General features: G+C 38.3%; 1 protein-coding gene across 2 annotated transcripts in view; it reads left to right on the forward strand.

Moving 5' to 3' along the window:
* SCFD2 (sec1 family domain containing 2) overlaps nucleotides 1–23099 on the forward strand; it is a 439667-nt gene that overhangs the window by 199787 nt on the left and 216781 nt on the right. The window lies entirely within an intron of this gene.

The following is a 23099-nucleotide window of genomic DNA, read 5'->3' on the forward strand; positions in this document are numbered from 1 at the left end:
CTATTCAAAGGGTTTCTGTTGACATATTTTCTTGGAGATTCTCATTTCAAACTTAATACACACACACACACACACACACACACACACCTGTTTCCCTAAGATGTTGTGCAATGTCATACAATCAAAAATTGCAATTTTCAGAAGTACTTTCATACTTTTTACTTCTCATATTTCATTTTGAATCTGCATTAATTAGTAGTATCCCAGATAATATCCAGACATCCCAGTAAAGGAGGCTGTGCTGAATCGGGAAAAATATATAGTTAAATATCATAAACTGTAGCCATTTTTACTTTTTTTTTTCTAGTTCGATGTATTATCTCTTTTTTATTTATTTATTTTTTATTTATTTTCAGCATAACAGTATTCATTATTTTTGTACCACACCCAGTGCTTCATGCAATCTGTGCCCTCTCTAATACCCACCACCTGGTACCCTGATCTCCCACTCCCCGCCCCTTCAAAACCCTTAGATTGTTTTTCAGAGTCCATAGTCTCTCATGGTTCACCTCCCCTTCCAATTTCCCCCAACTCCCTTCTCCTCTCTAACTCCCCTTGTCCTCCATGTTGTTATGCTCCACAAATAAGTGAAGCCATATGATAATTGACTCTCTCTGCTTGACTTAATATTGCCATTTTTACTTTTAGTAATAACTGTTATATAACTCATAGAGACATTCATTTGTGGGTTTTTTTTTTTTTATCAAACTCAGTATTATTTCTGTATTGTATGAAGTCTGTTTCCATTAGGATGGATGGAGCCTGCGTCGGTTTAAGAGTGGAAATTGTTAAAGCTTACACACAAAACTGAAATAGTCTAAAAACATACCTATTTCCGTTCATTCATGAACATGTGTGTGTGGGAGTATATGCAGACCTCTCCAGTCAGGAAGGCCCCACTGAGGCGCATTATGTACTTCCCAACTCCTCCTCCTGTCACCTGTCGCGCCTCACTGAGGGGACCATTCTGAAAGAGGCTGTGTCCTGTCCTCTGCAGTGGCCCATGCAGGGTGCTGGCCTTCGTGCCCACGGCTGACCTTTCCTATGTTTGATTATGGAAAATGAAACCCTGACGAGGTGGAAACCGAAGGAAGTTTCCACAGAAATGAAATATTTCCTAGCTGAGCATTGACCCTCTTTGCCAACTTAAAATCTACTTAAGGAAAACTTGTGGAATTTGCTTGCATTTCATGAAGTTACAGCTCTGTGTGTGACTACGTGTGTTTTTTTCACTATAAATGAATATTGACTTAGAAAGGTTTAATACAGTTTATGCAGCACTCCAAACAGTAATTTGATTCAAAGTCAATTTGAATGCCAGGAGAATTTAATTGGAAGTTATTCTTAAAATGCATAATTTCAGAAACAGACAACAAAGATGGTTTGTTTTAGCTCAGGTTCTTTGGATGGCTTTTCTGTAACGTTAGTGTGTTACTGTATTATTTTGGGAATTGAAGTCATGCTGGGAGAGTATTCATTTAATACTCGCTCAAGGTGTTTATTGACCAGGCATTTCACTCTTTATTACTTTCTCTATTTATGATTGCTTAGGATATTGCATTCTCTTCCTTTTAAATGTGATTTCATATTTAAAAACACTTCTGTACATTCATGTTGATGTAAGAAAATTAGTAAGTTTAGCAAATGAAGCATAAAAATAAGGATTTGTAGAAATGTTAGTATATTTAAAATTTTTAGAGACATCTTATTTTGTAATATGAAGTATACATTCCTACCTACATTAACTTTGGATGCACAGTTTAAATAGGGTGGGTAAGAGGCGCTACTTAAATGTGGTGTAAGAGTACTTAGCCAGTGGAATACCTATGTGTTGCTCCACTTCTATGGACATTGAAAGGACTTTATTTCCGAAGATAGGCTTTTACTTGGCCACAGACATACCCCTACTAAGTACATTGGAAAGTCAAATGTTCTGAGAAGTAGGGTTTGTGTTTACGATTAGCTGCAGAGATAACTGTTTATATCTCAGGACAAAAAGAAGTAGGATGGTTTTGGGGTGGCAGTGACTCAATCTTGTAGAACAAGGTGGGCTATTCCATTATATACTGAAAGAATTGAATCGCCTTCCAAATTGCCTTCCAAATGCTTGGCCAATCGTGAACTAAATTAACCTGGCTTTACCGCGAACTTGGGCACAGTGTTGGGTTTACATTATTCCAGTTTCTAGTCTTCGCTGACTTGTTACTGGGTGACGGAATTTCTTTTATGGCGTGCGCACAATTTGGGGCTGATGAAATTTGGTTTCAAACTATTATTGAAAGCAAGCAATTAATCAGTAAACCTCCACTTTTTCTATTATAATTTTATTAATCTTAATAGAATCAAGAAAACAATACTTTTTTTCCTACTGAAAACTCAAGCATGTGATCATTGCCCAAAAGTGAAAGGATCAGAATTTGGACCCAGGTGTTCTGGGTCTGGAGCCCAGGTCTTTAAACAAGAGATTCTAAACCTGCTACCAACTCACTTCCATCACCACTACATTTATTATATTTTGCAACCAACGCTTCCTATGCTTGCTGTTTTATGATATGCTTGCTCAGCCGTTCAATCATGTTCTTATGGGACACCTGGGTGGCTCAGTTGGTTAAGCAGCTGCCTTCGGCTCAGGTCATGATCCCAGTGTCCTGGGATCGAGTCCCACATCGGGCTCCTTGCTCTGCGGGGAGCCTGCTTCTCCCTCTGACTCTGTCTTCCACTCTGTCTGCCTGTGCTTGCTCTCGCTCGCTCTCTCTCTGACCAAAAAAAAAAAAAAAAAATCAGTTCCAATCATGTTCTTATTTCACAGACACTGAATTAACATTTGGTTAATACTGTTGGTACCACCTGTTCTTTTTACTCTGTCTGTAAATAGCTACTTATAGGTGTTTCCCCATGCCTTCCTATTTTCGTGCATGTATTCTCTTTGTTTCTGCATTGCTATTAAGAAATTAAAATATTATTTCTAGTCATTGAAATCTGTTGGTTATCTAGCTTTTTAAAACAGGAATGGCAAACTTAAATTCTTATTTCAATAATATCTCTTGACAATAATTGCCCTGTGTTTAAAATTCATATTTTATTTTTATATGTTAAATATGTAGTTTACTTTTGTCCATTTCTTTCATTTCTCCCTGTTCTTCTTCACTTTTATGGAAAGCACAATGAGGAATTGTAATTGGCAAAACATACCAAAACTTAAGCATGGTCAGTGGCAGCATACTTTTTTCCTTTTGATGGCTACTTTTAGGGAGAACGGTGGGCAAGAACTCCCTTTTCTATTCACACAAAATAACAAGGGCTGGCTCCCTGGGTGTCAGGGATGGGAGTTGTAAAAAGAAAATTGGTACAGCCTAAAAATGTCATTTACTGTGCTTTCTCAATCCTGTTAGTTCAAAGAGATGATCGGTTTCTGTATATGTTAGTGTTTGCCTAGCTTTCACACGAGCAAACAAAGGAAAACCGTTTGAACTTTCTTCAGAGAATGAAGTCAAAATTCTAACTTTAAAGATCTGTGTAAACTTGGAACATCATCACACAGGGAGGTGTATCAGATAAAGGATAGAGCTTAGATGTAAAAATCCTTAATTCAAAAGTCCTGGCTCTGTCATTTCCGAGCAGTGTGTGTTAGCCTATCATCCATCTTCGAACCTTGATAGCAGACATAAGTGCCATATTGACTGCTCAATGATTTTACTAAAAATAAAATGATGTAATATGTGCGCACTCATTTCCAATCCATATACAATGTAAATAAGTAATCTTCTGGGGCGCCTGGGTGGTTCAGTGGTTTAAGCCTCTGCTTTCAGCTCAGGTCGTGATCTCAGGGTCCTGGGATTGAGCCCTATATCAGGCTCTCTGCTCAGCGGGGAGCCTGCTTCCCCCTTTCTCCTTCTGCCTGCCTCTCTTTGCCTATTTGTGATCTCTCTGTGTCAAATAAATAAACAAAAAAAAAATCTAAAAAAAAACAAAAACAAAAACAAGTAATCTTCTCCCATGAGTGTTGTTATTTTGAAAGCTAGCAGTTATGTAGGGCAGTACTTCCCAACCTTAATCACATTGTGACATGCGCAATGTGTATGTCACATTGTGTATGTCACATACAAAGAGTATGCTTGCATAGTATACTCAGGTAAATGGACAGAAGTTTTTGGTCAGAAGCAACCAGCCCTGGGGCTTTGACTACTCCAAGCCCTACCTACCTAACCTGTGAGCTGAAGAGAAACAGCTGGGCACACATTTAACCTATTAGGACCAAATCAGTACTTGAAGGATATGTTGGTCAGAAGGTTCTGGAACCAGAGAAAAAGGGGGAAAAAAAAAACCTTGCATATTGTTTTTGACACCCAAAACTATTTTGGTACAATTTCCTTTTGGTAAGCAATTTTTGTGTTGCTTATTGATTTATGTCCTTGGATTTTTATAGTATCTTTAAAGGAAAGATCAATGGGGGCTAGATCTACTGAGTTTAGTGGAAAGCGAGGGAATGAGTGATTCAAACCAGCTAGGAAAAAAAAAATCGATGGCTTAAGATAGAGGCATAATAATACCATGGAAACTGTACTTCTATTTATTACACTATTATTCTTCTTCCTGTTGAATACTTGGGATTATCACTTATTGTACAATTGTGTAAGGATTACACCTAAATATATGTAGTGGGAAATTTACCAGATTAGCTTAACAAATAGGGATTTATTTTTTTCTCAGCAGGAAGTTCAGGGACAGGCAGCAGAACTCATGTTCTTCCTGACTCCTTCCTTCCTTCCTTCGCTTTCTTTCTGGGTCTGTCATCATGGTCATGAGATGGTTACCCCTCCTTGATTTATTTTGTCCTTGCGTCAACAATAAAAGAAAACGGTTGAAGGTAAGAGGCATGTATTAACAGAGGCTGTCCTTTTTCATATTAAGGAATACAATAACATTTCTCCTGTCCTTCTTGTATCATTGGCTAGAACTGGGTTTCATGAACATCTTTGGCTCCTAGAGTATTTTTAACTGGGCATCTGTTTGTCATGACCAAAGTCAGTTCTGTTAGAAGAAAGAAGGTGAAATGGACAGTGAGTAAAAAAACAAAAAACAAAAAACAAAAAACTTGTACTTGCTGCAGTTATCATTTTAGGTTTCCTTGGTAGGGAATGTTGTAAGGGAAGATAATATACTATGAGGTGGAGCAATGCCCAAGGTACTTTAATCTACAGTTATAATACTGAAGTTTCTTTTACAGTATATACTGAAGTAATGTGCTATTGTGTGCTAGTATCACTGGACTTATATCACAAATATTCTCAACCTATCAATATCTGTTGAATATGTCTACATACCTGGCATTATGCCAAGCTCTTGAAGCACAAAACCCCTAGGGGCAGTGGTCGTGGAATATAAAGCTTCTCAGCACAGGATTAAGAGTTGTGTGATTGGGTTTAAGTTCTGACTCTAGATCTTAGTAGATACACCATCTTGAGTAAGTCATTTAAGTTTACTCTCTTGTGAAGATAGTATTTTTCTCTCTAGATATATAGCTGTGCCTCCTTTGCCCTGTAAAATCTAGTACTTTTGTATAAAATAATGGCAGGATCCCTGTTCCTCTAACTAGAATGATCAGAACTTCACATTGATTTGGGTAAAATGCATACCTTGTCTTCATGATGGACCATGATTTTTTAAATCATCTTCAACTTTGTTCAAGTTTCATTTTAAGGGATCTTGTTTCCTAAGCTTTTTTTTCCCCCCTCTATCCTTTCTCACTTGTCTAATACCCTTTTTAAGATCAATCACGTATAACAAATGAGCAAGGCAGGTCCACTGGGAAAGCACTGTTCTTAAGGACACTGGGAAGATAAACAGTCTGGTGAGCTTTCAGCTAGTTCCCTTCATTCCCTAGAGGAAACCTAGTAGAGGAGGGTCTCTTCATCAACCCTGAATGAAGGAGCAGTTGAGAATTTGTCTTTCATTGGGCTGTGGAAGGGACATCATGGTACTTTCAGGTCCACTTCCCAAATGGAAAGCACTTTTGTGCCCTTATCCATAGTGAAACAAAGCCACATTCTACAGACAACAATAAAAATCTTGTTGCAATGATTTATGCAAGATTTCCTCTTTTGAAAAGCTCAGGTAAACATAGACCATATAAAATTATTATTGCTATTCACATCTGCCACTTTATTATAAACACTTTCATCTGTGTTACCACAAGGCATAGATATTATATTATGTTAGTAGAGATATATCTTTCAAACAAAGCATTTTTTATAGTTGGCCAAATACTTTTCCCAACCTTATAGAAAGTCAGTCTTCTTAGTAAAATATGAAGTACTTCCAAACAGAAAATTGTGAAAGATGAGGAGCCAATAAGAAGTTCTCCCCTTATGCTTTCTTTACTGTATCACCTCTGCATTCTTTCCTTATCTCACAGGTTTGCCTTAGTAATTAATCAGATTTCAGACTGCATTTCTGTAGATTATTACTCCTGAGGGCACTATTCCAATTGAAAAACAGTTTTCAAAATTTCAAAACTCTTTCCCTTGAGAAGTTGTTCCTTAGACCTTAAGTATCCCTCCTGGCTTGGCAATGAGTAGGCTGTTGCTGTGGTAACTGAAAGACTGCTCCTAAAAACTCATTACCAACCTTCGTGTTACCCACACTTGAATGCGAACTCTAGCTCATTACAGTAGGTGACAGTGTACCAAACCGTGATTATGGAATCCACCAACTCAGCTGGAGGAGTCCAGGAAGTAGGGTAAAATTTATTTTAGAAAGGATTCTACCTTATTTCTTGCTTCTGGTTTATGGATTTTCAGTTCTTGTGGCATTCCAATATTGGACTTTTCATTAAGGAATATACCTCCATTTCTAATGTTTCAGATGTTTTTGTTTCAGGACGGCCAGAACAAAACAAAACAAAACCAACTTGAAGACTGTTGTTTTCCATTATGGTTTGCAATAGAGTTTCGTATAATAAGGTCTTTTTTCCCCCTTGATTTCTAAGATTTCTGCTGGAAACTCTGATGAAGAACATATGTCTGCCCTAAATCTCTCCCATGAGAAATGTTGGAACTGTTACATTTAGTTTTACTGTCCAACATATTAAAATAGTTAACCACAGCACATATTACAAAACAGCTATATCAAGTGAAGCTTAAAATGTTTATTTCATATTTAAAATATATCACAAGCTATGTAGAAAGATACTTAGACCTGCCTATTAAGGTACCTAACTAGGTAAGCAATTTTGTTAACATATTAAGAGATCACTGCAAATAACTTTCTCAAGTACTTAATTTTTCTGTGTCACATCATAAAAACAATCATTCTTAACTAAGACACTGGAACAGATATTCTTGCATTGGTATTTATGTGTGCACAAATGTGTAAGACATAATGTTCATATCACTGATTTTTGTGTCTGCACATGATATCAATAGTAACAATTGTTAATGTTACAGGTGGGGATTAATTGTTGCTGATTCTTAATAATTGCACAGTACATGAGGTGTAAATTTCTCAATCATGAAAAGAAGAAATGGAGTACATAGAATACAGGAATAGTTTTCTTGAACATGTAGCTATGTATGAAATGGGATAGAAAGAGTGACGTGGCTGAAAAAGGTGCATCTGGGGGGGGGTGCTAATTTTTACTCCTAAATATGCTCACACCAAAAAGCTAGTATGAAGATTGAAAGACAAAAAGAGTAAATATAAATGATAGTAAAAATAATGATCATAATGATTAGTTAAGAGATACTCAAGATAAAATAAGTTAAGGGATATTCAAGATGAAAAGATGTTAGATGTGACATTAAAAACATAAAATGGAAAAGGGAAGAGTAAAAATATTTAAATAGGATTGAACTTAAGTTGTTATCAACTTAAAATAGACTGCTAAAGATATGAGTTGTTATATGCAAGCCTCTTGGTAACTGCAAAGTAAAATCTATAGTAAATACATTAAAGATGATGAGAAAGGAATATAAATATACCTATAACGGAGGAGAGTATGCTGAGTGAAATAAGTCAAGCAGAGAGAGTCAATTATCATATGGCTTCACTAACTTGGGGAGCATAAGGAATAACATGGAGGACATTAGAAGAAGGAAAGGAAAAGTGAATTGGGACAAATTGGAGGGGGAGGTGAAAGATGAGAGACTGTGGATTCTGAGAAACAAACTGAGGGTTATAGAGGTGAGAGAGGTGGGGGAATGGGTAAGCCTGGTATTGGGTATTAAGGAAGGCACATATTGCATGGAGCACTGGGTGTGGTGCATAAACAATGAATCTTGGAACATGAAAAAAATAAAATAAGTTAAGATGTAAAAATAAAGAAAAGAAAGTCACCAAACAACAAAGGAAGACACTAACAGAAGATGAAAGGAACAGAGAAGAGCTACAAAAATAGCCAACAAACATTGAACAAAATGGCAATAAGTAACACCTATCAATAAGTACTTTAGATGTAAATGGACTAAATTCTCCAATTAAAAGACATAGAGTGGCTGAATGAATTTTAAAAAAATAGCCCATCTATATTCTGCCTGCAAGAGACTCACTTTATTTTTTTTTAAATAATTTATTTATTTGACAGAGAGAGAGAGAGATCACAAGTAGGCAGAGAGGCAGGCAGAGAGAGAGAGGAGGAAGCAGGCTCCCCGCTGAGCAGAGAGCCCAATGCGGGACTCAATCCCAGTACCCTGGAATCATGACCTGAGCTGAAGGCAGTGGCTTAACCCACTGAGCCACCCAGGCGCCCAAGAGACTCACTTTATTTTTTTTTTTAAAGATTTTATTTATTTATTTGACAGACAGAGATCACAAGTAAGCAGAGAAGCAGGCAGAGAGAGAGAGAGGAGGAAGCAGGCTCCCTGCAGAGCACAGGGCCCAATGTGGGGCTCTATCCCAGGACCCCGGGATAGAGGCAGAGGCTTTAACCCACTGAGCCACCAAGGTGCCCCGAGACTCACTATATATATATATATATATATATATATATATATATATATATATATATTTTTTTTTTTTTTTTTAAGATTTTATTTATTTATTTGACAGACAGATCACAAGTAGGCAGAGAGGCAGGCAGAGAGAGAGGAGGAAGCAGGCTCCCCGCGGAGCAGAGAGCCTGATGTGGGGCTCTATCCCAGGACCCTGGGATCATGACCTGAGCCAAAGGCAGAGGCTTTAACCCACTGAGCCACCCAGGCACCCCCTTACTAGATGTAAGGACACACACAGACTGGACATGAAGAGATGGAAAAAGATATTCTATGCAAATGGGAACCGAAAGAAAGTTGGAGTTACTGTATTTACACCAAACAACATAGACTTAGAACAAACTTTAAAGACATGAAGATGGACTTACCTAATGATAAATAGATCAATCCAACAAGGGGATATAACATTTGTAAATATTTATGCACCTGACATAGATGCACCTAAATATATAAAGCAAATATTAACAGACCTAAATAGGGAGAAGTAGACAGCAAGACAGTAGTAGAGAATTTTAATACTCTACTTACATCAACAGATTATCTAGACAGAAAATCAGTAATATCAGGGGCACTTGGGTCGCTCAGCCACTTAAGCATCTGCCTTCAGCTCAGGTCATGATTGAAGATCCTGAGATTAAGCCCTTGGTCAGGCTGCCTGCTCCATGGGGAACCCGCTTCTCCCTTTCCCTCTGCCTGCTGCTCCCCCTCCTTGATCTCTCTCTCTTTGTTAAGCAAATAAATAAAATATTTTTTAAAAAAGAAAATAATATCAGTATTAAGTGAAACTTTAGAACAGATGGACTTAACAGATATATACAGAACATTCCATCCGAAAGCAACAGAATACACATTCTTCTCCTGTGCATATGAAACACTTTTCAGTTAAGCCACAAAACAAGTCTTAATAAATTTAAGAGGACCAAATCATACCAAACATCTTTTCTAATCACAATGGTATGAAACAATGTATGAAATCAATTACAAGAAGAAAACTAAAAAAACAAAAACACAAATGAATAGAGATTAAACAACCTGCTACCAAACAACCAGTGAGTCAATGAAGAAATCAAGGGAGAAAAAAAAACAAAAACAAAAAACAAAAAACCAGAGTAGAAATAAAAAAGAGAGACAAATAAAAATAATATAACATGTCAAAATTTATGGTATACAGCAAAAAGAGTTCTACAGGGGATGTTAATTATGATATATGCTTCAAGAAGTAAGAAACATCTCAAACAACCTAATTTCACACCTCAAAGAACTGGAAAAAGAAGAACAAATGAAATCCAAAGTTAGTAGAAGAAGGGAAATTACAAAGATTAGAGTAAAGATAGAGATTAAAAAGACATTAGAGAGGAGCTTGTTCTTTGAAAAGATAAGCATTTTGACAAGACTTTACCTAGACTCATCAAGAAAAAAGAAGGACTCAAATAAATAAAATCCGAAATGATAGAGGAGATGTTACAACTGATACTGTAGAAATACAAAGGATTATAAAACACTACTATGACACTACAGCCAAAAAATTGCTGAACCCAGAAGAAATGGATAAATTCCTAGAAACATACAATTTATCAAGACTGAATCATGATGAAATAGAAAATTACTAGTAAGGAGATTGACTCAGTAGTCAAAAACCTCTCCCCTAACAGAAGTCTAGGACCAACTTCACTGTTGAATTCTACCAAACATTTAGAATTAATCCTTCTGAAACTCTTCCAAAAAATAGAAGTGGAAGGAACCCTTCAAAACCAATTTTTCAAGTATTACCCTGATACCAAAAGCAGACAAGGACAACACAAGAAAAGAAAAAGGCCAATATCCCCAGTAAGCTTAGATGTAAAAATTCTCAACAAAAGGTTAGCAAACTGAATTCACAATACATTAAAAGGATCACATCATTTTCAGGTGAATTTATTCCAGGAATGCAAGGATGGTTCAACATCCACAAAGAGTCAAAGTGATATACTACATTAACAAAATGAAGGATAAAAATTGTTACCATCATCTCAATAGATGGAGAAAAAGTATTTGACAAAATTCAACTACCATTTATGATAAAAATTCTCATAAAATGGGTGGAGAGGGAATGTAACTCAACATAATAAAGGCCATATATGACAAGTCTACAGCTAACATTATACTTAATAGTGAAAAGCTGAAAGCTTTCTTCTAAGATCAAGGACAAGACAAGGATGCCCACTTCACCACTTTCATTAAACATAATATTGGAAGTCTTAGCCAGAACAATTAGGTGAAAGAAAAGAAGGAAGGAAGGTAGGAACGAAGGGATTCTACCTCTGAAACTAATGATACACTATATGTTAATTAAATGAATGTAAATAAAATGAAATATTTTTCAATGGGACAAAAAAGAGCAGAAGATCTGAATAGACGTTTTTCCAAAGAAAACACGCAGATGGCCAATAGGTTCATGAAATAATGTTCAGCATCATTTATCATGTGGGAAATGCAAATCAAAACCATAATGAGATACCATCTCACACCTGTTGGGATTGGCTATCATTAAAAAGACAAGAAATAAAAATAGAGGGAATAAGAGAATTTTTATGCATTGTTGGTGGGTATGTAATGGGGCAGCCACTATGGAAAACAGTATGGAGTTTCCTCAAAAAATTGAAAATAGAACTATACTATGAACCAGCAATTCCACTTCTGGGAATTTACCCAAAGAAAATGAAAACACTGACTTGAAAAGGCATATGCATTATAAAGGCATATGTTCATTATAGCGTTATTCAGAAATGTGAGGCTATAGAAGCAACTTAAGTGTTCATTGGCAGATGAACACACACACACACACACACACACACACACAAAGAAATATTATTCAGCTATAAAGGAATGAAATCTTGTCATTTGTGACAATGTGGATGGACATTATGCTAAGTGCAATAAGTAAGACAGAGAAAGACATACCATATGATCTCTCTTATATGTGGAGCCTGAATAAACAAACACACATGCATAAAAAGCTTATAGATCTAGAGATTGATGTTTGCCAGAGGTGGGGTTAGGAGGTAGGAGGAATGGGTGAAGGGGTTAATAAATCACTTATCTTGCTTTGGACTCAGGATCCTCATCATACAATGAGAGCTTTATTAGATGAATTTAAATTCTCTTTTTCTCTACTATTCTATGGTTCTAGCTTTATATGCTTTTTATTTTTATCTGAATTCGTATACTCCCTTCCCTTCTCCTCAGTACCATTACGTCTTTTTCAGGATACCACTATCATCTCAGGGGGGCAGCAATGGAGTCACTGACTCAACTTCACCCTCTATAGGAATTGGCTACTCCCTGCAGCCCATCTCTGTTGTCTGAGATGCTGTTTACATCTCTCCAAAGATGCTCCCTTATCCCAGGCAAAAGCTGACCATGGCCTTCTCTCTGTGTCTACCCACTCATTCATGACAACAGATGCCAAGCTAACATTCTTAAACTTAATTTTATGTTTTAATATCTTTATAGTTTTTCTTCCACAATTCCAGTCAGACTTTCTCATTGTAGGAAAAGTGCAAATGGGAAGAACAGTGTAGAGCCACATATAAATTTCCCTTTATTGAGTACTGATGGAAAACATATTTTGTCATTTGTATTTACTCTTTTGTGAATTGCCTGTTCATAGTCTTTTCCTTTTTTCTACTGTTAATCATTTTATTCATAATGATTTAAAAATTAGAGCATTTGGATTATTAAGGTTATTAACAGTCATATGTTTTGCTAATATCTTTTCATAGTCAGTATTTGCCTTTCATATTTCCCAGATGAAGCCCAGAGATAGACCTATATTTAGCAGAGTTGCGATCAGGACTCTGCATCTTCTAAGCTTCTCTGCCTTCAAAGTATTGGCCCCATTTTTTCAAATTACAATGGCCTCTGTGGACTTCTCATCCCTCCCAGCCATTCCTGGCTGATGTCATTCTAGAATAACAACCCAGGGGAAAAAAAGAGAGAGGGGGAGAGAGACAGGGACAGAGATTTTCTGATCAGTCTGGGAAACAAAGCTGACATTCAGCCAATGTTGCCAGGGGAATGGAGATTCCTCTGGCCATACTGAGTCCTGTGGCCATTACTGTGTTGAGAAGCAGGAGGGAGGGAGGCAGGGGCAGGGATGTCGAGAAATGGATGGTGCACTGTGACTGACAATCCATCACTGCCTCTTAGAATGGGGTGGGGGGTGTTGGAGTGATTCTACAAAGGAAGGGATACTGATATCCATTCCTGACATACTAGTGTTTGCATCTTGAGAAATTCACTAATAATCCAGTTTTGCATCTTTATAATTAGACAAATACAACTGTCTTGTCTTCCATCTCTTGAGTTTGATATTTTACCTGTAGTTGGGTCAATATGTCGTTGACAACTAAATAATGGCTTTGAAAGTAAGAATTGGTATACCTAAAAATAATTGTCCAAAATTTTCACTAGTGTCTTAGTATCAGAGCAACTGTCAACTAAAGTCATTCTTAGGACTAAAGCTGCTTTCACCATATGATTGCCCCTCAAAACTCAAGTACCAATAATTATACCTATCATGCATCACTGTGTAATTACTTGTGATTCTTAGAATATAAGCTTTAGAAGGGCAGGAATTGCCATCTGGATGAATCAGAAAACCCCATTCATGTGAAATGTTCTTAAAATTTCTATAAAAATATCTATAATTGAATTTTTTTTCTGATTACAGGAATCATTTGTTCATAGAATACTTCAAAGAGCTTTTGTACCTTAACAAACACAGAATAAAAAATTTTAAGCATCACCCATAAACCCACCACCCAGAGAAAACTACTGTTAGTATTTTTATGTATGTTTGGTGATCTATGGCTAAGTAGAAATTTAGATTCCAAATATGCTTCACAAGTAAAGGTATCAGGTCGATTTCGTTTTAAATCTTTTGACAGTTTCTCTATTAAGGTCACAGTGCCTAGAATAAGGAAGGTGCAGGTATATTGTCAACATAAGGTTTTTTAAAACTAACATTAGAAAGGAAGTTATTGAGAATATGATGCTGAATCCCTGCGCCATGTCTTAGGAAACAGTGTCCCTCAAAAGTAAAATTACCTTTAATCACAATATAAAAGAAGACCCTGTAAGCCCAAAAGGAGGTTCTTAAGGACCTTGGGTAAAAAAAAAAAAAAAAAAAAAAAAAAACCATAAAAATTTAGGTACAAGCAGTTCAGCCTAAAGTTGCAGCAGAAGAAAATTAAAAAGAGACACAACCGGCTGCAGGCTTTGACTTATACTGGCTTATTATGTGGGAATAAAAGATTAATATTTTAAAAACCAGAGGGAGAACATATGTGTACAACCATGGTGATAGTGATTTGTATTTTGAAATTTAGTTTTAAATGTAACCAGGAATGTAATTCCCATAGAAGCCTGACTTCTTCTGCCTTCATGTGTTGCCTGTTTATTCTGTCTTTAGCACCTGGACTGAATTGGTCCCAAAGGGAATGGTAATTTTCACTGAAGTGTTTATACAATGAAACCCCCTTCTCCTTTTTTCCCTTTCATTTTAAACACGAGACATATGCCTGCACCTCTTCGTCAGGCTCTTGACTTGGTGCCAGCCCGACAGAGAGCCATCTGGAACAGGAAACTGATACGACACAGTGTTCATTTACAATTTACATTTTCTAACATGCAAATGGTTTGGGGTTTTAATTTTAGAAGCTGTGGTTTGGTCCAAATGATACTCTTAATATAATGGGCTCTTTATTTCCTCATTTTTATTGTGGTAGTGAAGAAAAACAGTTAAATCTGGTTTGCTCTTTTCATACAGTACTGTAGCACTTGGGATTTCTTCCCTATACAGATCACCAACTTGCAAAGAGTTCAATCCTTGGCCAAGAAAAGTTTCTTCAGAGTTAAGATATGGTTGGAGACTTCCTAACTGGGAATGCAGACCTTTTCTGTCAAAGTATAGAGACAATGCATGAAGTAAACAATAACACTTTAGTTATAGTTCACAGTAGTTTTGATGTTTCTTTGATGTATAAGTAGTGAAGCATATGTTTTCGTCCATTTAAAAAGCTTGGAATGCTTTCTTAGAATGCTTCGGCTTTTGTTCCCAGAAACAGATTTCAAGGCACAAATTGATTCTATAATTGTATCTTTATTATTAAACTTTAATCTTTTACTCACCATCCACCTGCTTCCTTCCTCCCTCCTAATCTTGTACTTGTAGGAGAGAAATCAGAAAACTGGTCGCCTTGGGAGTCTGTACACTATATTCCTGATTATTTCATATTGTTCTCCTTGAGAATGCAGAAGCCCACACAAAATGACATCATCTGAGATGAAGATAGCCTTTTATTTTTTAAAAGGAAATTTAATGGCTTTTGACACTCGAGAGGTGCTAGGATTTCAGAGCAACAGCCCTTCCAGATATTAGAATGCAAGTGTTGAAGCCGTTATGTATCAGCACAGCCATCTACAGAGTTTAGAATAGAACAAAAGCCACCAGGATATATTTGTTGGAACTTTTTGGTAGGGTATGTGCAAATTAACATCAAAATATCAAATCCCTATTGATAAAACCTTTTCAGATCTTTCTTTAACTAATCTATCCTTACATTTATTTTAAATTCAGATTCAACATGAAAAATCCGTGATAAAAATCTGAGACTATCTGTGTGTGTGTGTGTGTGTGTTTTGATTGGCTTTCTTTTAAGGACATGGCTCTTGTTTTGTGATTTGGCAGTGAAAAAAGTCAGTATTTTGCTTTAAATACTAGAATAACGAAAAATGGACATGATCAGGCTGAAAAATATCTGGGTCATTACTCTCCAGGGTAGGGAGGAGCCAGAAATGATCACCAAATAGTGGCTCACCCACGATGTTTTCTGTGTCTGGACCAAAGAGACACGCCCTCTGTGCTGGATTTTCCAGAGGAGTAGAATTGTCATTTTTCTGTGATCACCTTCTCACTCTAGAGGCTGTTTTATTCTTTCATCCCCTTTGTTCCAGCCACAGGCTTTTCAGTTCCTTAAATGCATTACAATCCCTCTAGATTTGAGATCCTTGCAAGAGCAGTTCTCTCCAACTAACTCACCACCCCAAGGCCACATGTAACGCCTTTGGAGCTTGGTTCAGACTGTAGAGTCTGGGGTCAGCCTCCTCTGACTCTCCATACTAGCCAAGCGCTCCTCTCCTCTCCTCCATCATGTGTCAAAAGTGGAGAGTTTGTTATGTATTTGTGTGATAATTTAATGAGTGTCCGCCTTCCCTCCCAGACAATAATCCACATCGGTTTTGCTCACCATTGTATCTCGAGCACTGGGCATGCTTGGGCGCACGTGCAAGGCTCTTGAGTATTTACTGAATGAATCAGGGAATAAGAAAGATGCTCTGACTCACTTGCAGTATTTTATCTGACCCTTTGCAACATGGCAAATGTGTTGCAGCTTTACCGGAAGAACTCCCCTTTGGAGAGTAGAAAAGTTGGGCTGAAGAAGAGAATGGAACATCCAAAGAAGCCCAGGACACAGAATTGAGAGTTCTGACATCCCATTGTTTGAAATATAGCGAAGGAAATATTTCACACTGTGAGAATGGATGCTATCAGCCATTAATAAGGAACTGTTTTGTGTTTCAATATCTTCACGCTACCAGATTTTAAAACATGGAGGGTTTTGGTTAAATTGTGGCTTTCCTCCATTTCTCGTTTTTTTTTTTTCATCTTTATCACTTGGCTCTTCTTCTTTTTCATCCCCTCATCTTGTGTTCCGGTCCAGCTCCTGATCACACCATTCAGGCACACCTGGGTTGCAAAATGTTTTTAACCTTAACTTTAAACCTCTGGGTCTCTGACAGTTCTTCTCCAACCTGAACATAAACTTCTGTGGCAGTTCTTGACCTGTGGAAGGAACCATGGGGAGCAGGAGAGCTTCCTCTCAACATGATGTTTCTTGGGAACTCCACTTTTTCTTCCACGAGCTTATGCTCTGTAGTCATGTGGGCAAATTATTGGTCCTACAACGTAAGGCAGCTTCAAAGGACCCATCAACAAAGGAAAGTATATTCCATATGCGCCATCACTTGAGAACCAATAGGATGTAATCTAACATGGTCTGGCTCTTTAAATGGACAGTTCTTCCCATTTTACTCCCTTCTGTCTTCTTTCCTTTCTTCTTTTACCCAGCTATGAGAAGGAATGACTGTGCTTCTGAGGGGTGCTAAGTATAAGAAGGGGACAGGGTAGGCAAGGTGTGTGTTGTACTGGGGTTTATTTTACACAGGGAGTATCTCTCTTCCATGCCACAGACACCCCTTAGTTTGGGCTTAACCTCTCCAGTTTTCCTTCAGACCCCCCTCAACATGCTTCCCTTCCCTTTACCCTCAACAGTAGGAATATCTGTGGAGGGTTCCCAGTTGTAGTCTCTCTTAGCTAACATTTCTCAGCACCTGTCTGCCAAACCCTCCCAAGGGGGATGGAATGGTTTTTCCAGAAATGTTTTCTAAAACAACTTGTTTTTCCTACAACCTCTGCACCCCCAGCCCCACCAGTAATCAGGACCTAAACCGTGGGAGTCCATCATAAAATCATCATTCCTAAATCACAGCATTATATTAGGTATTCATTGATAAGGAAAAGACTTAAGAGATATGATGGTTAATATAAAATGGAGGAGGAAATTTGCCCGCAGCCCCATGTATCTGTTTGTCTCTTTATGTTTAATAACCTGAGGCCTCACCATCAGGCATGTATACCCATTGATTGAACCTTGAACTTGCATCCTGGCTTCTGAGTTCAGCTTCTAAGTCTGAGTACCACCATTGGCTTTTTTTGTACTTACAGGGCAATGTGTGATAACTTTCTATTGCCTACAATGAATTGGAAAATTACAAAATGCTAATGAGGGAGAAGGAGAAAGGTTTTAGATGCAAGTAAACAATATGTTTAAGAACCCTTCCTTTTCTCTCTTCAGGGTTTAAGTAATTTTATTTCCATCTCACAATAAAGTATTTTCCAACTGTGCTATATTTTAGTACCATTTCCTATATATACAATACATCCCCTGCCCCCATTCTTACCAGTAAATCTCCCACCTATTCTTTCATTTTTAATATTTTATTTATTTGAGACAGAGAGAGTGAGTGAGAGAAGATGGGGGGCAGGGACAGAGGGAGAGGAAGAAGCAGCTTCCCTGTTGAGCAGGGAGCCCAGGGGGCTCAGTCCCACCACCCTGAGATCAGAAGCTGAGCCAAAGGCAGACACCTAATGGGCTGAGCCACCCATGTGTCCCTCCCATCTCTTCTTTAAGGTGCAACACATGATTGCCTTTCTTATTCCCCCTCTAATCATCCAAACCGCCATGACCCTTGCCCCTCACTGCTGGTTAGTGACACTCCGAGGACACTTTGATTTGTATTGCCTCATAGGGTTCATATTTGTACATGTGTGTTCCTCCTACCTGGTGATTTTGGATGAGTTACTGATTCTCTCTTTACCTCCCCTCCACTGCTCCATCTTTAAAATGGTGATATAAGAATGCCATCTCATGAGATTGCTTTTTATAGCTCTTAGCCGTACATAGATACTGTTGCTTGTTATCTCAGTTGCATTAAGCTCCTTTAGGGCAGCAACCACGTATTATTCACCCTTGCATTCTAGCTCCCATTTAAAATGGTGGTGCTGAGTGAAGAAAGGAATAAATACTGGGTTTTGACATTTCCACGCTGTTCACTTTCCTCTATTCCTACACTTGGCTCAGACTGAATGGAGACTACACTGACAGCTCACCCATTGAGGTCTCGAACTGGTTCTGAGATGTATAGGTAGTGATAAAGTATTTCATAAGGGTTCCTATTTTTGTAAAAATCTTACTTAAAAAATTCTATTTGCTGTATTGCAGAAAAATTTCTTTTCTATCGCTGATAAGCCAAAACTATAAACCATATATCGTCTTCTTGGCAGTAAATCTAGATATTCTTTCCCAAAGCCACTTTGTCTAGAAATTGACTCTTGTTTTTCTTTCACACATACATATTTGGAACTTAAATATCTTTTTTAACTTCATAAGAAAAAAAAAATTTAACCAATGCCTAGTTACAATGAACTTCCTTTCTTACACTTCTTTTCTCTGAAGAAAACCTTATGGTTGGGTTATAATCACCTGATCCTCAGCTTTCCTTGGCCCAGGTGGGTGTACTTGGATTATCAGACACCAGTGCATTTGCCTACATGAGAAAAAGAGGGCTGATAGAGTTGGTGTCTCTTTCTCAAATACTTGGTCCCATGTTCCAAGCACTCCAACCAGCACTAATAGGAATTAATGTTTGCTTTACACCAAAAATGTCTAGACACAGCACCAAAGCTATCTTGTGGGATGATCTAGCTAACTGGACTCATAGTCTACATAATACAGTAAGATGTTGGGCCCTCTAATAAGACAGAGCCCTACTCCAGCAATATTCCATTCCAATAGGTTTATCATTGAGACACACAGGCCTTTGGTCACCTCCTCACTGGGATAGGAATTCTTAGATTGTTGTTATCACAGATAGGCCTGTGAAGATCTATTTGAATTCTTCTCCAGAGTGGTTTCCAAGTACTCTTTGCAAATGAGCTGTGCTAGAATCTCGTGAGTTGTTCAACATATGGTTTTTCAGGTCCTATGCCAGACCTACTGAATCAGAAAGTTAAGGGATCTGCTCTGAGGATCTGGATGGAACTGGAGCAGTGTGCTCTATCTGGAGCCTCTCCATCAGAGATGAGGAGGGGTTTTCCCTTGAGATATCATCCAGCTTAAGATGTCTAGGACCTCACCCTCTTCTCTGGAACACTTAACATGGTTTGGGGTCACCAAATTGGGTGGGAGTTGGCTACTTGGAGTGGGTCGGTTGCCATAGTCTTGGATATAAGCAAGCATCACTTCCTCAAGCCCTCAACTGGTGGGGTCTATCAGTGTGCATCACACAGCTATTGAGTAAAAGAGCTAGAATTCAGACCTATGCCCCTCTGGGGTGGGAGCAGACGTCTTTACGTCTGCCCCATGTTGCCTACTAGTTCCAGACTAGGCTGCTCCAGTCACTCCTCCCCACCTGTTTATTCTGTTTCTTTCTCATTGTTTACTGTGACATAGCTGTTCCATTTTATGGCTGAAGTTCTTGCCAGGATAGAGTTTGCACTGGGACTCTTTCTTCCTGTTTATGGTGAGTGAGCTGGAGCTTGTCAGCATGTCAGGGTTCCGAAATCACAGTCCAGGATTCTTTTTCCTGCACATTTTCTTATTGGCACCAAAGTAAGCACGTCTTGGGAACTTATTCCTTGGGTGATCCCATTAGGTCAGAACCTGGTTTAAATGGATAATATAATGTGATGATGGCAGCTGAAATATTTAAAACAGCAACACATTTTGGAAAAGAAGATAAGAAAAATGAGACCGACTTGGTAGCTACTTATATTAGTGTTCTTGATTAATGTCTGCTTTTAAAAGAATTCAAGTTGCTAATGCATCTCTAATCATGGTCCCAGTCACAGCCAGTTAGTTGTGTTTATGTAATATTACACAGTACACAGGCACGCCTGGCTGGAATGTCACTTTTCTTTCATGAAGAGAGTCAAGATTACATTGCTCCTTCTCTCCATATCTTGTCTTTGCAGCCCACCATCCTGGTTGTGACCAGGTCACTGCACAGCACTCGCTCAGCTCTGCCAGTAAGTCGCAGTGGGCTCTTTTTGTGGACTTGGAAGGGACCCCCAAGGAACTACCCATGACAGCATTCTTCCCAGTCAGGCTGCTGCTTTCCTGCTACACCTCAGAAGCAAACTGGATGGCAGATTCATAACCAGCAAGCTGTTCTGTGGCACTGCTTTGTTTGGCCCGCTCAGTGTTTGTGAAATCTTTCAAATGAAGGCCAGATTAGAGCCCTAAAGAGACTTCACATTGCTGGAGATAAATACATATGTATATATTTATTTTTTAGTTTCTCTTTGAAATTATATTTTAGTTTCTCTTTGAAAAATGTAAAGAGTGACAGGACTTAGTTGGAACTGAGTCATGGCTGCCCCTTCGAAGGAGCCCGTGTTCTCCAGCTGCCTCTAGCATCCATCCCTCCCTTCGTTCTCTGGTATTACCTGCAGGCCCCCAGATGCAGGTCAGTTTGTGGCTTCCGCCTTACCATCACTGTCTTGTCCTTTCTCCACCTCCCTGTTAGCAGAACGGAAGAACAGCAGTTCTGATCCATTTGTGGATGGTTTGTTTATCATTGTGTCACTTTTTTTATGAATAGAAATCCAAGAAGCTCATATTTATGAGTGTCCTTAGAGGCCTAGAGACATATCAGGCACAAACTATGGCACATAGTGGCCCCTTAGTAAACATCTGTTGAATTATTGAATCTGTAACTACAAGCCACAGGTGCTTGGGGACTCGGGGTCATTTGTTTGGCTGGAAGAAGAGACATCATGGGGCAGCTTGGGGATATTAATGGCACTCCTTAAATACAAGCAAAGCTTGGATGACAGCTAGCAATTTTTCAGTTTCCATGAAATACAGGACTTTATTTTTATTTTGTGATGGAATACCTTGGCCACTTTATACTTAAGCCCTTTAGGGGACATTAAACTTTAGTGACCTTATAAAGTTTCTGTAAATTTTCTTTCTTCTCATCCAAGCAAAAAAGTCCTCTTGGGTTCATTTGGGTCTGACAGTCTCCCTGACCTGATACTGCCTCTCTCCAAGTGCAGGCTATGAAGCAGGGACTGCATTCCACGTCTCTCTTGTCTCTGTGCTCTAGTGACATTGGGAATTAACCGTGAATTCTTGTTTTGTTACTAACACACAGGCTCTGCCCTACCAGGCCAAATACATGTTTTTAATGCCACTGTCACAGTACTTTAGGACTAGGATTCCCAAAGATTGCCTGGGTTGGGAATCCTCTTTATACTATTTTATTCATTGTGTGGCCCTACAAGGTATGTCATTTCTGTGTCTTAATTTTCTCATCTGCAAAATGGGTATCCTGGTAACACCTACATCATAGTATTATTAGAACAGTGTCTGGCCGATTATGGATGCTCAATAAAACGAGTTGCTGTTTTGGTGGTGGTAGGGAAAGTGGCAGTAATATCTGTCTTAAATTATAAGAATGTAGCCACTAAGAACTTTTGTATGATTTAGGTTTGTTTTTCTTTTACTTTTCTTTTCTTTTATTTATTTATTTATTTATTTATTTATTTATTTATTTATTTTCTTTTATTTTTCTTTTATTTATTTTCAGCATAACAGTATTCATTATTTTTGCACCACACCCAGTGCTCTGTGCAATCCGTGCCCTCTATAATACCCACCACCTGACTCCCCCAACCTCCCACACCCCACCCCTTCAAAACTCTCAGAGTTTTTCAGAGTCCTTAGTCTCTCATGGTTCACCTCCCCTTCTTAAAAGCATTTAGTACTTCAAGAATTACAAAGTTATTTTGTTGCCATACTATAGAAGTATCAGATACCCCTCCCCTTAATGTACGATCAAGTTTGATTTGATAGAACAAGAACATTTCATCTACACACAGCTTTCCTGGTTATGCAAGACAGATGAGGCCTGTGTGAGGGAAGGTGATTATCTTCCCGTAGTCATCACTATTCTGTAAAACCCACCACTCTTTCAGCCCTCATTACTGGAGGAAAACAAGACTCTGTTTTCCCTCAGGAGCCCCTGTGGTAAAGGCCGTCTTTGGAATGTGCCGTGATGTCACTGCTGATTTGCCACAGGGATGTGGGTTTCATCTATGTTGTTGGAATACCTCCCTTTATCTACAGGGGATTACAGCACTCCTCAGGAGTTTGGAAAGTTCTGGAATGAAAGCATCTTTCAGGGGTAAGCCATGCCTATCACAAAACTGGCAATCCTCTGAAGGTTAACAGTGTATGTTAACCTTAAGGAACTATCTTTTTCTTAAGCCATCAAACCACAGGACTTTTAAACTGGCTGTATTCATTTATCTCTCCCTCTTGTCTGCCCTCTTCCTTACTTTGGACAGAAAGTTGATTTCAGGAGGCAATACAGTAAAGTAAATGTTCATGTTGGGCTTTTTTTTTTTTTTTCCCCCTACTTACTTAAAGATTCCTTTCAGGTCTA

Source organism: Mustela nivalis (assembly GCF_964662115.1).
Source record: "Mustela nivalis genome assembly, chromosome: 4".
Classification (NCBI taxonomy): domain Eukaryota; kingdom Metazoa; phylum Chordata; class Mammalia; order Carnivora; family Mustelidae; genus Mustela; species Mustela nivalis.